At 43.5% G+C, this 21,285-nt stretch overlaps 1 protein-coding gene and 1 non-coding gene across 2 annotated transcripts in view; one reads left to right on the top strand and one right to left on the bottom strand.

Moving 5' to 3' along the window:
• ATP10A (ATPase phospholipid transporting 10A (putative)) overlaps positions 1 to 21,285 on the top strand; it is a 183,213-nt gene that overhangs the window by 5,731 nt on the left and 156,197 nt on the right. The gene's annotated exons all lie outside the window — the stretch shown is intronic.
• LOC129634677 (U6 spliceosomal RNA) lies at positions 13,189 to 13,291 on the bottom strand. Its single transcript, XR_008705845.1, has one exon. It is a non-coding gene; the product is annotated as a U6 spliceosomal RNA (small nuclear RNA).

Raw genomic sequence — 21,285 nt, 5'->3', positions numbered from 1 at the left:
GTATTCGCCATCTCCACCCCCAAGAGCAGTATGCTTCATTTAAAAAGGAAAAAAGACTTTAAAATTTAGTTCATCTCAAAGTATTTTCTAATTTCCCTGATGGTTTCTTCTTTGACCCATTTTATTTAGGAGTGTTTTAATTTCCACATATTGGTGACTTCCCCAATTTTTTTTGTTATTGATTTCCATTTGCATTCTATTCACACAGATATAGAGCAGTACATAGATAAGGAAACTTTGTGTCTCCATCACCTAGTTTAATAGTTAGCACCTCATGACAGCACTGTTTATCTGTATCCCGCTCACTCCCTTCCCCCTTTTATATTGAAGCACATTCCAGACTTCAGGACATTTCTTCGTAATATTTCAGCATTTATTTTTAGAAAAGCTAGAACTTAAAAAACCAAAACTATCACACCTAAATAATTAATTTTAATTCCTTAATATTATTAAATACCAAACCAGTGTTCATATTTCCACTTGTCTCATAAATGCCATATTTCTTTTTTTCAATTTGTATGTTTCAATCAGGTCTCATTGCAATTGGCTGATCTGTCTCTGAGATCTCCTTTACTTGTAAGTCCCTTTCTCTCTCTCTTCTTCCCCTTGCAACCTGTGTTATTTATCCTGGAGGGCTTCCCATAGCTTGAATATTGCTGATTTCTGTGGATCAGGTAACACACTCCTTTCCACTGTATTCTTGTGAGGGGGTAGGTGGGTCTTGATGCTTCATCAGAGTTTCATCAGTTTTGATTTTCGAGGAGGAGCGATCAAACCTGCACCTAGAGGTGGTGCACTTCCCTCGTAAGGGACATAGAGTTCCTTGGTCCGTCTTTTTGTGATGTCAGCAGCCATGGTGATCATTGACTACCTCCATTAATTTGCTGGAGGTTATGAAATGATGGTGGGCCTAATTCTTTCATTTATTATATATTATTCATAATACTTTCATAAAAAGATACTTCCCTTCATCTACTATCTGGTTTCCCAGTGGCACAGCTCATAGAGAGAGATGTTTGATTTGGATCACTCACATTTCCATTGGGAACTAATTGGCTTTCTAAAATGTTTATAAACTTTTTATTTTGAAATACTTTTATTAGACTTTATAGACAAGTTTCAAAAGCAGTATATCCTTAACCAACATTCCTGTCATTTTAATGTTTTACTTAGCTGTGTTACAGTGGTCAAAACTAAGAAATTAACATCAGCACAAAGCTATTAAATTAAGTTTAAAAAATATATTTTTTATATTAAAAAAATAAAAAATTTTTATATATGAAAAATATAAAAATATTTTTATTGAAGTATAGTTGACTTACAATGTTTTGGGTGCACAATAAGGTAATTTAGTTATACAAATATACATGTTATTTTTGAAATTATTTTCCATCAAAATATTGACTTTAGTTCTCTATGCTATACGGTAAACCTTTGTTGCTTCTTCCATATCTATTTTTTAATTAGAAATCTAGCATTCTATTCATACTAAGTCAAACAAATTGAATCAAAATGTCATAATTTTTTTAGTTAGACAAAAATCCATATGTTTTGTAAAATATATATATTATACACATTTATATATATGTATACAAAAGCTTTTCTACTACACTTGATAAAGTCTTGAGAAAGAACATCAAAAAAAAAAAAAGAAGAGATGGAGAAATCAGAGAACATGAACTAAATGAATAAGAGCACTGAATATGAAATATAAAAAGTGAAACAAGCTAGATAAAAGTAGAAGATCATCATATAATCTAGTTGTTTTTAAGCATGACTGCTCACTGGAAACATCTGGACTCGAGAAAAAAGCAATACTTGAGCATTTGTATTTTTCAAAAAACTTCAAGATAATTCTGATATGCATCTGGATTTTAAAAAGGGATTACAGGTTTTTCTATTAGATCCTAGTTTTGACGGTATGCAGTTCTATTATTTTTCTGTTGACCAATCATGATAAAATGGTATTACATGAGTAATAGTTACATAATCACAATAGTAAAAGATATTTATCAGTGTTCACAATCAATAGCCAGACAAAAAGTAGAAGATAATTACAATTGCAAGCCATAATGGGAATATGATTAACTTAACAATATAAAATAATTACATACAATTTGGAGGAGGGGTCAAGCAGAGTGATGTGGTAAGTGGAAGTGCACACACGCACATGTTTTCATCCACCCAGCCAGTCTGTGTTTTTTGGTTGATACACTTAATCCATTTTAAAGTAATTATTGATATGTATGATCCTATTACCATTTTCTTAGTTGTTTGGGCTTTATTTTCTGTAGGTCTTTTCCTTCCCTTGTGCCTCCTGCCTAGCGAAGTTCCTTTAGCATTTGTTGTAATGCTGGTTTGGTGGTACTGAATTCTCTTAACTTCTGCTAGTCGGGAAAGCTTTGATTTCTCCATCAAATCTGAATGAGAGTCTTGCTGGGTAGAGTATTCTTGGTTGTAGTTTCTTCCTTTTCATAACTTTAAATAGTCCCTTCTGGCTTGTAGAGTTTCTGTTGAGAAACTCTGGCTTGTAGGGTTTTCTGTTGAGAAATGAGCTGATAGCCTGATGGGAGTTCCCTTGTATGTTATTTGTCGTTTTTCCCTTGCTGCTTTTAATATTTTATCTTTGTCTTTAATTTTTGTCAGTTTGATTATTATGTGTCTTGGTGTGTTCCTCCTTGAGTTTATCCTGCCTGGGACTCTCTGTGCTTCCTGGACTTGGTTGACTATTTCTTTTCCCATGTTTGGGAAGTTTTCAGCTATTATCTCTTCACATATTTTCTCAGGTCCTTTGTCTCTCTCTCCTCCTTCTGGGACCCCTATAATGTGAATGTTGTGCTTCTAATGTTGTCCAGAGGTCTCTCAAGCTGTTTTCATTTCTTTCCATTCTTTTTTATATATTCTGTTCTATGGCAGTGATTTCCACCATTCTGTCCTCCAGGTCATTTATACATTCTTCTGCCTCAGTAAATCTGTTATTGATTCCTTTAGTGTATTGCTCATCTTTGTTCTTTAGTTCTTCCAGGTCTTTGGTAAACATTTCTTACATCTTCTCCATTTTTTTTCTGAGATCCTGGATCATTTTCACTATTATTATTCTGAATTCTTTTTCTGGAAGATTTCCTGGCTCCACTTTATTAGTTTTTTGGGGGGGGGAGTTTTATCTGCTTTCTTCATTTGGAACATAATCATTTGCCTTTTCGTTTTGTATAACTATCTCTGATTGTGGTTTTTGTTCTGGAGTCTGCAGGATTGTAGTTCTTTCTTATTCTGTCTACAAGCTCAGTCTTAAACCACACTTCTCCATCCAAAGAGGACTTGTTATAAATTGAGATATAATTGAAATACAGCACTGTGTAAGTTTAAGGTGTATAGCATAATTTGATTTACATATATTGTGAAATAATTACCATAATAGGTTTAGTTAGTATCCATCATCCTAGTTCACTTCATTTCAGTTGCTCAGCTGTGTCCGACTCTTTGTGACTGCATCCATCATCTCATATAGATACAAAAAAAAGCAAAAAAGAATTTTTTTTCCCTGTGTTGAGAACTCTTAGAATTTACTCTCTGAGCAGCTTTCAAATATGCCTTACAGCAGTGCTAACTGTAGTCATCATGTTAGCACTATATTCCCAGTACTTATTTTTCTCATAACTGGAAACTTTGATCACCTTAATCCATTTCCCCGACCCACACCTCTGGTAACCACTAATCTGATCTCTCTTACTATGAGATTTTTTTTTTTCAGATTCCACATGTGAGTTCATATAGTGTTTGTATTTCTTTGTCTGACATTTCATTTAGCATAATACCCTCATGATCCATTTTTGTTATTGCAAATGGCAGGATTTCATATTTTTATGACTGAGTTGTATTCCATTGTGTATATGTACCACTTCTTCTTTGTCCATTCATTGGTCAGTGGACATAGGTTATTTTCATATTTTGGCAACTGTAAATAATGCTGCTGTGAACATTTGTTGTTGTTGTTGTTGTTCAGTCACTCAATCATGTCCTACTCTTTGCAACTTCATGACCTGCAGCACCCCAGGTTTCACTGTCCTTCACCATCTCCCAGAGTTTGCTCAAACTCATATCCATTGAGTTGGTGATGCCATCCAACTATCCGTCCTCCTCTGTCATCCCCTTTTTCTCCTGCCTTCAGTCTTTCTCAGCATCATGGTCTTTTCCTATGAGTCAGCTTCACCTTAAGCATCAATCCTTCCAATGAATATTTAGGGTTGATTTCTTTTAGGATTGACAGGTTTGGTCTCCTTGCAGTCCAAGGGACTCACAAGAGTCTTCTACAGCACCACAGTTCAAAAGCATCAAGGTAAGGGTATGAGCATAAGGGTGCAGAAATTTCTTTGACATAGTGTTTTCATTCCCTTTGTTAATATTACCCAAAGTGGAATTATTAGCTCATGTGGTAATTCTATCTTTAATATTTTGAGGAACTTCCATACTGTTTTCCACAGTGGCTGTACCAATTTACACTCCAACCACATTGTACAAAGTTTCCTTTTTGTCTTCATCCTCACCATTTGTTATCACTTTTTGTCTTTTTTGATAATAGCCATTCTAACAGGTGTGAGGTGATAATCTCATAGTGGTTTTGATTTGCATTTCCCTGATGGTTAGTGATGTCAAGCAACTTTTCATATATCTATCGCTATTTGTATATCTTTGAGAAAATGTCTATTCATGTATTTTTTTCTCCATTTTAAAATTTGGTTAGTGGTCTTATTATTTTTAATACAATTCTTTGATAGCTTTCAGTATGGATGTGAGAGCTGAACTATAAAGAAAGCTGATCACTGAAGAATTAATGCTTTTGAACTGTGGTGTTGGAGAAGACTCTTGAGAGTCCCCTGGACAGCAAGGTGATCCAACCAGTCCATCCTAAAGGAAATCAGTCCTGAATATTCATTGGAAGGACTGATGCTGAAGCTGAAACTCCAATACTTGGGCCACCAGATGCGAAGAACTGACTCATTTGAAGAGACCTGATGCTGGGAATGATTGAGGGTGGAAGGGGAAGGGGACAACAGAGGATGAGATGGTTGGATGGCATCACTGACTCAGTGGATATGAGTTTGAGTAAGTTCCAGGAGTTGGTGATGGACAGGGAGGCATGGTGTGCTGTAGTCCATGGGGTCATAAAGAGTCAGACATGACTGAACAACTGAGCTGAACTGAGTGGCTTTAGATGCCCAATATGTCTGTTCTGTTTTGTTGTGCTGTGGCCTAGCTGGATCCTTATCTGATGGTCTTTCATTTTTGTGATTATCTATTCTGCAGTTTTTATCCTTTCTGGAAGGAGTCGGGTGTCTCATTTGTGGGATGTGTTTGCAAATATTCCATTATCACAATGACTGCCAATCTTCCTAGGACTTGGTGTTCCTGGGCCAGGGTGTTGTATGTTATGTGATGCTCTTGCCTCTGGATAGTCAACACCATTAAGAACCACCCTGTCCTCAAGACCAGTCAGGCCCTCATTGAAAAGCACTTTTGGAAGACATTTTTAAAAATAATTTTCTTTATTTATTTTACTTTTGGCTCTTCTGGGTCTTCATTGCTTTCACGGCCTTTCTCCAGTTGTGGAGAGCCAGGGCTACGTGTTAGTTGTAGTGTGTGGGCTTCTTACTGCAGTGGCTTCTCTTTGGTGCAGGTCGCAGGCTGTAAGGCATGTGGGCTTCAGCAGTTGTGGCTCCTGGGTTTTAGAGCGCAGGCTCGGTAGTTGTGGTGCTTAGTTGCTCTGTGGTTGTACGATCTTCCTGAATCAGGGATCAAACCTGTGTCTCCTGCATTGGCAGGTGGATTCTTTAACCACTGACTACCAGGGAAGCCCTGGGGGACATTTTAAAGACAAAACCTATTCACATTTCCGGATTCCTTGACTTGGGAAGATTCACGGGACCTGTGTGTCTGCCAGAGTCCCTCCCTTCACAGTGGGGTGGTCCAGCTTCTTGCTGAATTTCCATAAGGAGGGAGCCCAAAGTCCTGATTTGCTCAAGACTTACCTTGCTATATATAGTGCACTGAGACTTTACAGGAAAATGGAGAAGCTATTTTGGTCTTTGGTTTTTTAGAATACACTTAGCTTGGCTTTCTATGTTTACTTATTTTGGATTTTCCCAGGGCACAGTTAGTACACATTGCCCCCCAATATACTCTCTGGTTATTCTTCCACTGGGGATAATGTATGTTGAAATACTTTGCCCAGCAAACGATTTTCATTAAGTAGTAATGAATTCCTTTGCCCATTTAAATTCAATCAGAGGCAACTGAAGCACCCTTAATGAGGTGATTCCCTTGCTAGCAGTAAAATGCTGGGCAGGTGCATCTATCTCTGGCCCAGTCTCCTGCTTTAAACAAGAGGGCAGACAGTGGCTGCTGGTCTGCAGTGGGGAGTAAGTGAGACACTGCATGAAAAGGCAGAGCCAAGGCCGGACAGGCGGGCCAGGGTTTGACACTGTTAGCTGCGGAGGAGCCTGGTAGGCTGCAGTCCATGGGGTCGTGACCAGTCGGACATGACTGAGTGACTTCACTTTCACTTTTCACTTTGACGCATTGGAGGAGGAAATGGCAACCCACTCCAGTATTCTTGCCTGGAGAATCCCAAGGACGGCAGAGCCTGATGGGCTGCCGTCTATGGGGTCGCACAGAGTCGGACACGACTGAAGCGACTTAGCAGCAGCAGCAGCATTACGGTTGGGGCTTCCCAGGTAGGTCAGTGGTGAAGAATCTGCCTGCAATGCGGGAGACCTGGGTTCGATCTCTGGGTTGGGAAGATCCCCTGGAGAAAGGAAAGGCTGCCTACTCCAGTATTCTGGCCTGGAGAATTGCATGGACTGTATAGTCCATGAGGTTGCAAAGAGTCGGACAGGACTGAGCGACTTTCTCTTTCAGTGTTACAGCTGTTACAACTGCTACTGATGATCATTGTCGCTAAGATCTTTTGGTTAAAATTTTCTTTTTTGTTTTTAATTGAAGTATAGTTGATTTACCATGTTATAGTCAGTTTCATGTATATGTATACCTTCTTTAAAAAATTTTCCTTAATGATATTTTACACTGAAGTAGATATACTTTTAGTCAAAACAAACACCTTCATCATTTAGTCTGTGTAGTTTTATCCTCAGTAAATGGACCGGTTTTTGAAAGCATATTCAAATACTGAAAGTAGCTTGCAGATTCCTATTGCTAACTTCATGGACTCCTGGTAAATTTGGGATGCTCCTGGTGGCTCAGGTACCTTCTTAGAAATGCAGTTCATTGAATAAGCCCTATAAGGACACTCTGATGTTAAGGCATTATTTGTTTAGATTAATAATTCAAAGGCAGTGTATAAGTCCCTTGGATGTAGTAACAAACCCTTTTTTAAAAGACATCAAATGAATTAAATTTGTTGACCCATTTGGTGATGTCTTTGAATTTCTCATTTTTGCTTATCAACCCTTAAATAAAAGACAAAACAAAACAGCAACAATTACAGTAGGTCTTTGGTTTTCAAAAGGAGAACAAGTCTTGAGCAGCCAGTGTGGCTTTCTCCAGTGACATGCTTGCAGGAAGAAGAGGACTTGATGACCCTTTCTGATATCCCAGAGCTTAGAAGGATAGGAATATCCAGTTAGCTCAGGATCTGCCTTGATTTTTCTTCTGCATTAGATTTCCCTGTTTCAGAAACTGACTTTCCTTGAAAGACACCAGGGTGTTCTAAGACAGGAAGGTGGGCTGAGTCTTCAAAGTCTGCCCCATCCAAAGCCCTCTGGGTCCCTGAGCACCCTACTGTCCCACCTCCCTGCCTGTGTTTCTTCTTTGCCTTATCAGTGCTTTTCTGATGGCAACTTCTGTCCCTAAAGGACTCCAGTACATGAGAGCTTAATGAAATGGGAGGGAGCTCCAGCTGTCAGCAGGCACTTTTCAGGCCTTTTCTGTCCCGCCCTGTGTTTTTGTGTGCCTCTCTGACAGCTAAAGAAAAGCAAGTTCAGGAGAGTTTAGTTTGGGTTCCAAGTTCTCGCCTTTGTCAGATGGGACCTTGGGACTCTTGGTGGCGTTGGTCAGCTGCAGATGGAGACGGGGCACGGCATGCACCCATGGGTCTGTCCTGAGCTGCCCAGCCTTCCTGTCCTGCCAGCCTCCTTCAGGTGGTGCCCAGAGGCAGGGTCCCATACAGACAGTGAGCGGCCAGAGCAGGGTGTCCCGGGTGTGCAGAGGGCGCGGCCCCTTCCCAGTCCCCCTGTTCTTCCAGCAGACACGCAGACAGGCCGCGCTCTTCGCTTTTGGCCAAGTGGGAAGTCATTTTCATTTCAGTCACAGAATCCATCCACTCTCTCTGACCTGGATGTCTTCAGGCCTGGTCACTCAGGAAACCTGTTACTCAGAAAGCTTGGAGTGAATCTGAGGCACAGAGACAGAGCAGGCAGAGAGTGAGCCTGGAGGGAGGCAGTGTCCTTTTGGGATGCTCTCAGCTTTTGTCTTTCTGAGCAAAGAAGCCATCTGTAAACACATCCAAGCAGTTTGTTCTCTCTTCATTTAACAGCCTCAGGGTGCCCATGGCATGTGTCTACTTTCTGAAAGAGTATTGTATTAAAGGGCACGGTAGTTTAGTAGATATGTCTTGCTTCTCACGACTAATTGGTGATTACCTGGGCCCTCACCTTTCGTACTGCAGTTATCGTTCTTTTATTTTCTGTCTATATTTTGCTGTGATACATTTTAGTCAGATCAGATGTGTGGGACCATTCCCTGGCATAGTAACATTTTCCACTTACAGTGTTTTTTTTTTTTAAGAAAGAAAAACTTGCTGTAAATGGGGTGCGCAGTCTGGCTCACTCCGTTGGTCTGGCTGCTGTGTCGCTGTCTCTGCAGGCCACCCCTTGCCCGCGCTCTGGCCCTTCACCCCGGCTGAGCCCAGGCTCTGCCACAGGATGGTCCTCTGCTTCTATGCGCACTCCCCAGGGCACCCTGCTTCCGGCCTGACTGTCCCCTTTGTCTCGTCGATTCTTTTGTGCCTTTGCGGGAGCTCTCGCACAGTGCTGTGGGCAGGGGGGCGCCCCAAGTCTGTCGTTCTTGGCTCTGATCCCAGTCACTGTGGGCGGTGACATCCCTTCTTCTTTGGGCCCGTGCTGTCCTTGTCTTTTTATTGACCGTATGCCGAAGCCTTGACATCGGGGCCTTGCGTCCTCTAAGGGCAGTGACTCCTCTGGACCAGCCAGTTCCTAGAGCGAGAGACTGGCCTGTGAGTGTGTCTTTCGTATGCAAAGTAACAATCCAGAGCCCACGCCCTAGACGCCCTTTTTAAGAATAACTGTTGATTTATTTGACCCTGGCCCACAGGGTCTCCTTTGCCTCCTCTGGGACCTTTCCTGGCAGTGCACCGATGCTCTGATCACGGCATGCGGCTTTAGCTGCTCCGCGGCGTTTGGAGTCTTAGTTCCCTGACAAGGCATCAAACCCTCATCCCTTGGCAGGTGGATTGCAAGGTGCATTCTTAGCCACTGGACCACCAAAGGAGTCCCTCTGCACACCCTGTTATCAGGCCGCCATGCTCAGGGCCACCAGCCTGGTAGCAGACGGCTGGGGACCTATGTCCCAGAGCCAGTGATGTTGTTCCTGAGCCTGGTTACCCTGCCTGGCTCTGCCCTTCCCACAGAAACCACAGTGAAGGCTCTTGCCGTGTTTCCCCCTTGCTCCTCTGCCTCTTGACTTCCCCGGTGCTTTCCCCACGGCTCCTCCTCTTGGGAACTGTGAGAGATAAAATCCTTTTTCACTGGCAATGTCTCCTGGTCCACTGGCCTCCACACCTGAATAGCAGTGACCCCGCCTTAAAGCCTGTCTCCCTGCAGCCACTGTCTCTGGCCCCCTTTAACTTCCTTGTCATGTGCTCTTGACTTCTCCTCCTGAAATACTTACTCCTGCTTGGTCCCCGCCTCTCTTGTGGTCTCGCCTCTTGGAACCTCTTGGTGAATCCCAGCATTCTGTGCAGCAGTGTGCTGAGCTGCAGCGCTGGCCCCTGTGCGGAGGCCACCAGCCCACACTTGTAGCCCCCACCCCAGCCCTTTTCTGCAGGGCCTGGGGAGCACTCCCCCCCGCTGCTCTTCGCCCGTGCAGCAGGGGCCCCTGCTCTGTGCCCTGCCTCCCTGCACGTGCTCTGCCCTGCTCTCGGGGCAGGTTGGACGGCAGCCAGGTCTCACTGTCCGTGCAGTGCCGTGGTGACAGGGCCTCAGCATCTCTGATCTGACGAGTGGACTACTCCTCAGGATACCCGAGTATCTTCACAATAAACTCCTGTGGGTAGAAAAACAGCCCCTTAGAGATGCATACATTCTGATCCCCAGAATCTAAGCTACATGGTGCAAGAGAATGAAGGTGGGTTGCAGATGTAATTAAGGTTGCTAATTGGCTGACCTTAGGATGTGGAGAGTCTTTCCGATTATTAGGGTGAGCCCTTAGTCTCATCACCAGTCCTTAAAGGTACTGCAGAAGGAGAGGGCAGGGAGGTGCAGTGTTTGAAGGACCTGACTTGCTGCTCTTCGCTTTGACGATGGAGGGGGGAGCCCCGGCTTGAGGTAGGTAGCCTCTGGGGGCTGGAAGCACAAAGGCACTGTGCCTGCCTCGCCCTCCCGCTGGAGCACAGCCCTCCCAAGACTTTGGTTTTGTCTCCGCCCTCCCAGGACTTTGGTTTTGTCCCTGTGAGACCTGGGTCAGACTCCTGACCTCTAGAACTGTAAGATAACTCTTTGGTGTTGATTCAGGCCACTGAGTCCTGGTGATTTGTTACAGGAGCCACAGGAAATGAATGCATTCCTGTGGACGGGAGGATCTGGCAAATACCAGGTTCTTAAACCACAGCCTTTTGTGTCTTGCTGTTGATTTATCTAGTTTCAGGTAAAAACATCTGTAGCCATTTGAATCACTGAGAATATCTGAGAATTCCACATTTGCTGAGTGCAGCATTAAGACATGGTAGAATGGAAAATATGTGTTTACTTATTTATTTTTTCAGTTGAGATATTTAGTGATAAGACATACATGTCTCTAGCACTGTATACTTTTCAGGGTTTTTATGAATTTGTGTGGGAAGTTGCCAGCCAGCCCTGGCAGTGCAGTACTGGTAAATTCTTCAATGACACTCTGAGGAAATGGTAGCCAGAGGGGGAGGTCTCGGCTTGGAGGGGGTACAACTCAGGGGTGGGACAGATGGCCTGGACCCCAGGTGATGCTACCAAGGGCCACCGGCTGTGTGCTGGCAACATGCTACCCTATATGAGTGTCCAGGGCCGCTTTCATCTTGTGTAGGGTATGGATCAGGCTTCAGCTGTTTAGTTATTTCAGGTTTTGAGAAAGTGTTGGAAACCAGGGAGTTATCCTGACACATGCCAGGACCCAGAATTTGCCAAGGGTTAATGACCAAGAGCATGTATGCTTTTTTAGAAAAGTTTAAATGTCGTAATGGACATTCTTTTTAGTGTAACTGGTTCATTTGAGCAGTAATCTGCAAACATTTTTGATCTCACACCCTTATAAGTAGCAAACATTTGTCTGTGTGTACCGAAGGTAGACTTATTAATGTATAAATCACAGACAGGCAACGCAACGCATGGATACATAAATGAACGGATATATAGTAGTAAGGTAAAGAGCAATTACAGTAGAAACTGAGGTGTTCTCTGCCCCCAGTGACGGTGTGCTTTTGTGCATGAGCACTGCCTGGAGCTTGCTCATGTGGCTTCCTGTCTGTCTTAGTTCACTTGAGAGCATCACATGTGTTCAGATGCGCAGTCCAGTTCATTCTTGGGATTTCTCACATTTATCGAGGGCCATTGAGGGAGCTTGGAGAAGGCAATGGCACCCCACTCCAGTACTCTTGCCTGGAAAATCCCATGGATGGAGGAGCCTGGTAGGTTGCAGTCCATGGGGTTGCTAAGGGTCGGATATGACTGAGCAGCTTCACTTTCACTTTTCACTTTCCTGCATTGGAGAAGGAAATGGCAACCCACTCCAGTGTTCTTGCCTGGAGAATCCCAGGGACAGGGGAGCCTGGTGGGCTGCCGTCTATGGGGTCACACAGAGTCGGACACGACTGAAGCGACTTAGCAGCAGTAGCAGCAGCAGCATTGAGGGAGCTTCCGAGAGCCTCAGGCCCCACACAAGGACAGTCCACCTGCGAATGCTGTGGGGTCTGTGGTGGCTCTGGCCCACGAGATGCTGGGTGTCTGGCCCCGTCCACTTCCTGGGGCACAGACAGCTTGCCAGGTGACACTGGGCCATCTGAGCCATGCTGCTCGGGCACCAGCCACCTGCCCTCCAGTGTTCTCTTTTCTGTGCTTTACCTTTAAATTGCACTTTTATTGTGATGAAATACATACAACATTTATCGTTTTAACCATTTTTAAGTGCACAGTTCAGTGGCGTTGATTACATTCACATTATTGTGCAACCATTGTTACTACCTGCAGAAATTTTTCATCTTCCCAAACTGAAATTCTCCTCATTAAACAATAACTCATTCCTGCCTCCTGAAGCCCTGGTAACCCACCAGTCTACTTTCGGTCTCTTTGACCTCTCATGACTGAAATCATACAGTGTTTGTCCTTTGTGTCTGGCTTATTTCACTTTAGCGTAATGTCTTCAAGATTCATCCATATTGTAGCACGTATCAGAACACTCTTGCTTTCTGAGGCTGAGTGATATTGAGGGGCTATGTGTAGACCCCACGGTGTTCTTTCATTCAGCTGGTTGGGTTGATTCTCCCTTTAGGTTTTTGTGAGTAATGCTGCTGTAAACATGGCTGTATAAGGATGTGCTTGAGCATCTCGCGCTTGACTTTCATGGGGGCATTTTGCATGGATTTTGTTTGGATGCCCCGGTTTCCTGTGGCTGTTTTCATGTATCCAGGGTGGTGCAGTCAGGGTAGCATGAGCTGCAGGCCTTCTTCCCATTTTTAGGTTTTGTGTGCTCCCGTGAGCTAAGGAGACCGCTTCAGCCCCTGACCTTCAGGTGGTGCTCCAACAGCCAGGTCTCCAGAAGCCTGGCCTATGTGTCCACAGCACACCTGTCTGCCCACACCTGTAGGCTTGGGGTGCTGATGTCAGCTTGTCCTGGGTCCAGTGTTTCCTCTTGCTTCTGTCGCCTGGATATCATCATACCCTTTATCTTTTTTTTTTTTTTTTAAATTAAAAAGAAATGGAATGCTTCACAGATTTGCATGTCATCCTTGTGCAGGGGCCATGCTGATCTCCTCTGGTCATCCCAGTTTTAGTATATGTGCCGAGGTGAGAGCCTGCCTTTTATCTTTGAGCTCGAGACCCCTCTCTGCTGCAGAGGGCTCTGCCTGCTGCCCCGCACAGCTGAGGGCTGGCCACAGCGTGGGTCACTGTCGCCGCTCCATGGGGTGCCGTCTGCCGTCAGCGAGAGAAGGGCCTGCTGACTTCACAGGCTTGAGTGGGCCTAGCCACCTTTGTCACCTGTCTCACTCCGCTTCTCTCTACTGGTGTTCAGTCTCCCTACCTGTTCACAATGATTCCCTGAGGTCAGAAACCGGGTGTCTTACAGCTCCTGAGAATCACCGGCCAAGGTCTTGCTCGCTGAGTCCCACTCCATCACATGGAGGTCCCCCATCTCCCTGCATTGGGGGCTTTCTCCTGGGTCACTTTTGCCCCTTTGAAGGGGCCCTTGTTCTGGACTGTGTCCCTTTTGGTCAGATCAGAGGCTTGTGGTGATTGGTGCCTGGAGGAAGGTGGGGAGAGCCCAGTGGACCTGGAATCTCACTGAAGACAGGGAGGGGCTGAGATTGACCTGTGTCCACGAGGCCATCACACCATCCTTGCGCAGTTCCGTGTCTCGTTTTACAGATGGGATGAGCCTGTCCCCAGAGGAGGAGGCTACAGGTCCACAGCGCTGGTGGCTTCGTTGCAGGAGCGGGGCCGCGTGCCTGCCCTGTCCTCAGGTGTCACCTTGCGGGCTGTCAGGCCTGGATAGGGAGCCCCGCCCTCAATAAGAGTCCAGGGCGTAGAGGGCGTGGTGAGCGGACGGGTGGGCTGTGCGGGCAAACTCACTGCGTGATTGTGAAGCCCCCCTGAAAGAGGCTGCTTTTAACCTTCTTTTACTAATATGTAACTTCTCACTTCACCTACCTCTCCAAAGTTTTTAGAAACATAAGTGTTTTTTAAAAAGAAAACAGCTTATTTTCCTTTTTGATTACCTAAGAAATTAATATATACCTTTGAAAATAGGACATCATAAAAACAAACATATTAGGGATGTGGATGGGTAGAAAAATATCTCTTAAGCTTCATTACCCTTATCAGGACCCCCAGCTTAGACTCTAAAAGTTCTATCATAATTTAACTTGAAGTTGGAGTTTATTAATCCTCCTTTTTGTAGAGGTTCCAGCTGGCTAGAGGTGGGATGTACAGAGAAACTGAGATTTTTTTATCTCAAGGTCATTTTCACAGAATGGAAAATTCTCTCCATATTTGAAAGCATTCAAATTGTAATGTTATGACATGCGACCGATGGGAAATAGTAAACATGCTGTCAGTGTGTAGGACAAAGGCGTTTTTGACCCCTGTGTGCTCTGTGTCATTTGTCTCTCACATCTTAGTGCCTTCATTTTATTTGAGTGGTAGTAAAGTCAGGTGTCACCCCCACTTGATTTGTCTTGGACACGTTTCTAATGTGGTGGGCTATATCATAATTTGGCAGAGGGAGTTATATTGTTGTTTTAGACAAATACTTCAAAACTGTGCTTTAAGGCCCAAGGATGGAGGAGATAAATGAAAAGGAGACTCTAGCTGTTTCTGATAGTGTCCCTGGAGTGATTGTGAGTTTAGAGTTTCTGGTATCAACTAGAAGGGGCATCCAGAAATTGCTTCTGGAATTCGTGGGTCTGTGGTAGGAGCTGTGGCCTTGACGTGGCTGACTCTGAGAGCTCAGACCTGGGAGTGTCATGTGGGGGGCCCAGCACCTATCTTTGTTTAGGGGATGGGTTCTTCTTGAACATCCTAGAAGGGCCTTTTCTACTCTGGATGCTAGCATGAAATCTGAGTAGATGGGGACCTGTGGGGTCAGGGCTTAGGGAAGCATGTTCAAAGAAGCTGTCTTCATTCACAGCTGCCTAAAAGAGCTGATGTGCATGCACATGTGTGTGTGCACAGGTGCACACTTGCATGTATTTGTTGTCATAGGGCATGCAAATGTTAAACATATCCCCCCTGACCCCCTGGGATAGAAAGGAGCATCTCTTTTCTGCACCACATCTGGGCACTGAGTTGGGAACATCAGTCTATGTAGCGGCATAGTTCATCAGCTTCTTAGAGAAGGTATTCCCTTCCCTGCCATTTAATTGCATTTCTGTCTGCTCACTTGGAAGAGTTTCCTTCAGTCTACAGTTTTCTGTTCTGAAATAGACATCTGCAAAGGCGTGGCCCACTGGAGTCCTCTGCACGTGCTGATGTGGGTGTGGGTGGTGAGGAATGACTCGGACTCCTGGGCCACACTGAGGGCTGATGTGGGTGGGGGCGGGCCTTCTGCCCCTCAGGTTCACACCTGCTCTCTGGCGTGAGTGTGGAGCGGGGTGTATGAACAAGAGTTTGCACAGTTTTACTTTGTACCTCCACTCCAACTTTAAACTGGCACCTCCTGCAGCTGTTTACAGCACTAAATTTTGAAATTCTGGATGGTAGAGGAAGGCAATTTTAAGAGTTAAATAAAACTACTTGATAATAGAGTTAGACTTTAGCTGTAAAAGAGACCTTATAAAATCAGAGATGACGTTTGTGTCTGAGGCCTTAAAGACTATTGACAATTATATATATAGATATGTAAATTCTGTTCATTACAATATGAAAATGATGAATTTCTTATAGAAATATCCCAAAAATACAACTAAATTGATGTTTTAGTTTCTCACTGTTATTAATTATGAAAAAAAAATTGAAAAACAGAGACTTCTGTTTCCAGAACAAGATGGTGTGGATTCACTTTTCCTAACTTATCTCCTGCAACCAAATTCTGGAGATAATTCAACAGACAACAGTCAAAGAACAATAGAAGCTGAAAGAAGGCAGACTGGCTGGGGCCTAAGAGCTTGGAGAATGTGAATTCTCAGTGAATTCTCCAGGTCTCCCGTTTATTGGCCATGTACTTCAGCCTAGGCATGGAGATTCCTGTAACCAGAACTGCCAACAAGTATAGACAAAGTGAAAAAGTCTCTGTTTGCCCAAAGGTAAGCCCAGTGGACACCTAGGTGAGCCCCATCTCATACAAGACACGCGAAGGCACTCAAGGTGCCTACAGGAGCAGCGTTGGCATAGCTTGGGATGCCCTGTTCTTTACCTAGTCATATAAAGGAGAGCCAGGCTATTCACCCACACCAGTGGGAATCAACCCAGCAAGGTCCTTCCACTCCCTTATCCCACATATGTGCCTTCCACTCCCTTATCCCACATCAAAAATCCCAGAGTTAGCAACATACCCACAGTGAAATACTGATGCCTCCCCTCCAAAGAATGAGGACAAGAATGTCTGCTTCAACACTCTTACTTGATACAGTACTAGAAGTTCTTGACGCTGCAATAAGATTCAAGAAGCAAAATGCATACAGGTTGGAAAGAAATAATAAAACTTAATTTGCAGAAAATGTAATTACCTATGTAGAAAATACTAAGGAATATGCTACCAAATGGGATGAAGTCAATCCTCATCCCAGTTCCCAAGAAGGGTAGTACTAAAGAATGTGCTAACCATTGGACAGTTGTACTCATCTCCTGTGCTAGTAAGGTTATGCTTAAAATGTTGCATGCTAGGGTTCAGCATTATGCAAACCAAGAAATTCCAGATGTCCAAGCTGGATTTAGAAAAGGAAGAGGAACTAGAGATCGAATTCAATATTTGCTGGATCATAGAGAAAGCTAGGGAATTCCAGAAAAACATCTACCTCTGTTTCACTGACTATGCCAAAGCTTTTGACTGTGTAGTAATAAACTGTGGAAAGCTCTTAAAGAGATAGGAATAACAGACCGCCTTAACTGTCTCCTGAGAAAGATATATGTGGGTCAAGAAGCAACAGTTAGAACCCTGATGGAACACAGAACAACTGACTGGTTCAAGATTGAGAAAGGAGTACCACAGGGCTGACTGCCATCACCTGTTTGTTTAATCTACATGCTGAGCACATCATGAGAAGTGCCAGGCTGAATAAGTTATAAGCCGGAATCAATACAGGCAGGAAAACCATCAACAACCTCAGATATGTGGATGATACCACTATAATGGCAGAAAGAGAAGAATAACTAAAGAACCTCTTGGTGAGGGTGAAGGAGGAGAGTGAAAGAGCCAGCTTAAAACTAAATGTTAAAAAAAGAAACTAAGATCATTGCATCTGGTCCCATTACTTCATGGCAGATAGAGGGGGAGAAGGTGGAAGTAGTGACAGATTTCCTCTTCTTGGACTCTAAAATCACTGTGGATGGTGACTGCAGCCATGAAATTAGAAGACGTTTGCTTCTTGAGAGGAAAGCTATCACAAACCTAGACAGTGTGCTGAAAAGCAGAGACGTTGCTCTGTTGACAAAGGTCTGTATAGTCAAGACTATAGTCTTCCCAGTGTCACAAACAGCTGTGAGAGCTGGATCATAAAGCAAGCGGAGCACTGAAGAATTGATGCCTTTGAACTATGGTGATGGAAAAGACTCCTGAGAGTTTCTTGGACAGCAAAGAAATGAAACCAGTCAATCTTAAGGGAAATCCACCTTGCATACTCATTGGAAGGGCTGATGCTGAAGGTGAAACTCCAGTATTTTGGTCATCTGATGAGAACAGCTGACTCATTGGAAAAGTCTCTCATGCTGGGAAAGATTGAGGGCAGAAGAAGAGGGCATCAGAGGATGAGATGGTTGGATGGCATCACTGATGCAATGGACATGAACTTGAGCAAACTTTGGGAGATGGTGAGGGACAGAGAGGCCTGCCGTGCTGCAGTCCATGGGGTCACAAAGAGTCGGACATGACTGAGCGACTGAACAACAACAACAGTACTACCAAAACCAAATCAAACCAAACCCAACAAACAACAAAACGGTGTCTTAGAACTAATAAATGAGCTCATTAAGATTGCAGCATATAAGATAAACATACACAAATCAATTATATTTCTACATACTGACCATACAAATCATAAGCACAATACCATTTATAATTTCTTCAAAGAAAAGGAAATGCTTTGACATAAATTTAACAAAGCTCATACAAGATCTGTATGCTAAAAATTTCAGAGTGCTGATGAAAGAAATGAAAAGAGATCTGGGTAAATGTGGAGACATACCATGCTCATGAATTGAAGGAAGCACCATAAGAGAGATATCAGTTATACCTACATTATCTTTAGATTTAACACAATTCCTATCAAAATCTCAGTGAAGTTTTTGTAGACATGAGCAAGCTTATTCTGATATTTACATAGAAAAACCAGGTTGTAGAATAGCCAGGACAGTTTTGCAAAAGAATAAAATGGGAAGAATCCACTCTTCCCAATATCACTGTTTGCTGTAGAGCTACAGAATTCAAGATAGTTTGGTATCGGCAAAGAGATAGTCACCAAAGGAACAGAGTAGAGATCTCAGAAATAAACTCACACAAATACGTCCAATTAATTTTTGACAAAGAACCAAATGCAATTCAATGGAGGAAGTACAGCCTTTTAAGAAATTGTGCAGGAACAATTCAGTAGCCATAGGTTAAAAAAAAAAAAAAAAAAAAAGAAACAGAAAGAAAGGAAAAAACTCTAAACCTTACACCTCAGGCAAAAATTTACTCCAAAACAGTCATAGATTTAAATGCGAAACTGTAAAACTTCTAGAATAAAATATTAAAAAAATTTTTTTCCGTACCTAGGACTAGGCACAAAATTCTTGGACTTGATACCAGGAGCATCATCCATAAAAGGAGAAGTTGATAAATTGGACCTCATCAAAATTAAAAACATTTGCTGTGAGAAGGACCCTGTTAAGAAAAAGAGACGACAGATTACAGACTGGGAGAGAATGTTTGCAAATCATATACTCAACAAAGCAGTTGTGTTCAGAATACACGAAGAACTCCAAAAATTGAATGTTAAAAAATCTGATTTGAAAGTGGGCAGAACTTGAGGAGATATTTTGCTGGAGAAGATATGCAGACGACAGTAATGCACATGGAGCAGATACCCACATGGAAAATGTTCAGAAATGCACATTCAGACCACCAGGAGATATTACTGCACATTTGCCAGAATGGCAAAAACAAGAATGGTGATAACACCGAATGTTGCCACGGATGTAGAGAAACTGAATCTCTCAAGTATTGCTGGTGGGATTGTAAAATACACCCACTTTGGGAAATAGCCCTTAAAACCATAAATAGAATTTCTTTATGATCCCATTTCTCTTGGGCACTTACCCCAGAGACATGAGAGCTTATTTTCACAGAGAAGCCTGAACACAAGTGTACCTAACAGCTTTATTCATAATAGTCCAAACTGGAGATAACCCAGATGTTTAGTGGGTGAATATTTAAACTGTGGTCCATCCACACCTTGGAATGCTACTCAGCAGTAAAATGGAATGAACTATTCATACATAACTACTTGAAAGGGCCTCAAGAACATTTTATGGAGTGCAGAAAGCTGATTTCAGAAGGAAACATGCTGCACGATCCCATTTATGCACCATTTGTGAAATAACATAATTATGAAACAGATTAGAGGTTGTCAGGGTTAGGAATGGGGAAGGGTGTATGTGACTACAAAGAGGTAGCTTGAGGGGGTCTGGTGTCTTGATGTGTTTGTAAGAGGTTACAATTGGAAAATCACACAGAAGTACTCATACACCCACCAGAGCACTTAAAACTGGTGAAACCTGCATAAGCTCTGCAGGTTATACCCTTGTCAGTTTCCTCGTCCCTGTGTTGTATTCTGGTTATGCAGGAACGCAGGCTCTTAACATGGGGAGGCTGACTGAACTGGGCATGGGCCCTCCGTCTACATTACTTTACAACTTCTTGTGACTCTAATATTAATATTAAGATAAAAAATTTGAAAATGATTATTTTGTTATTAAGTACTATGATTATTGAATATGGAAAGGAGACACAGAAATTCAGTATTCCTAGGCATGGGCTGTGGGGCCGAGAGGCTGCCGGACCTTGGCGGTGGGAGGCCCCGTCCCTCGGTTGCTCGGCCGCTGCAGGGGAGTGGGGGATGTGCTGCCTTTTCCTGGCGGTGTCCGGCAGTGCGCGTCCCAGCGGAGATGGAGCGCCAGGGGATCAGCTTCTCTGACAGGTGTGCGTACAACTGTATACCACTTGTGAATAACTAATAAATTTGGGCTTCCCTGATAGCTCAATTGGTAAAGAGTCCTCCTTCAATGCAGGAGACCCCTGTTCGATTCCTGGGTTGGGAAGATCCCCTGGGGAAGCAATAGGCTACCCACTCCAGGATTCTTGGGTTTCCCTTGGGGTTCAGCTTGTAAAGAATCCACCTGCAATGCGGGAGGCCTGGGTTGGATCCCTGGGCTGGGAAGATCCGCTCGAGAAGGGAAAGGCTGCCCACTGCAGTATTCTGGCCTGGAGAATTCCTTGGACTGTATAGTCCATGGGGTCACAAAGAGTCGGACACGACTGAGCGGCTTGCATTTTCACTTTTCAAGGACAAAGAATCTTGCTCTTATTCCAGACCTGACTTTGAGGTGACTTCGTTCTCTGGTTAGAATAAAAATATAAAACTCTCAGGGCTATTAGCTTCAATTAATGCCTGGAAATAGCTCCTAGGATTTTATCTTAGTGCCCTCTTATCTTACTGTTATGAGTAATTCGGATAATGCCGTTGGAAGGGGTGCATTAATGCACACACCCTGGAGTTGCTTATTAACCGTCTCAGTCCTGGGGGTGTCCCCGCCATTTGCCTTTGAGATCACGATTGTGACGGAATGTTGAGGGACAGCCAGTGTCTTATAGAAAGAATGGGTCTTGGATAAAAACATATCATTAGTCACAGTTGACACCTAAATAAATATGCATTTTTAACATATATACTGCAGAGGAATACTACACTGCTTGGGATGTTCCTAAAATTAACAAACTTTCAGCCAGAGACATTCACTCTCAGGAGATAAGACATCCTGAACATGGGCTGGTGTTTTGCAGTCCTGTGGAAATGGGAGAAAGTTCTCAATAGGAAATGCCTCCCAAATCACCTTGATTGCTAACTGTAAAAAAGGCTACTTCTAGAACATCTTGGAG

Source organism: Bubalus kerabau, chromosome 19 (assembly GCF_029407905.1).
Source record: "Bubalus kerabau isolate K-KA32 ecotype Philippines breed swamp buffalo chromosome 19, PCC_UOA_SB_1v2, whole genome shotgun sequence".
Classification (NCBI taxonomy): Eukaryota; Metazoa; Chordata; class Mammalia; order Artiodactyla; family Bovidae; genus Bubalus; species Bubalus kerabau.
Note: the sequence above shows the minus strand (reverse complement) of the source record. Positions and strands in the feature narration are given on the sequence as shown.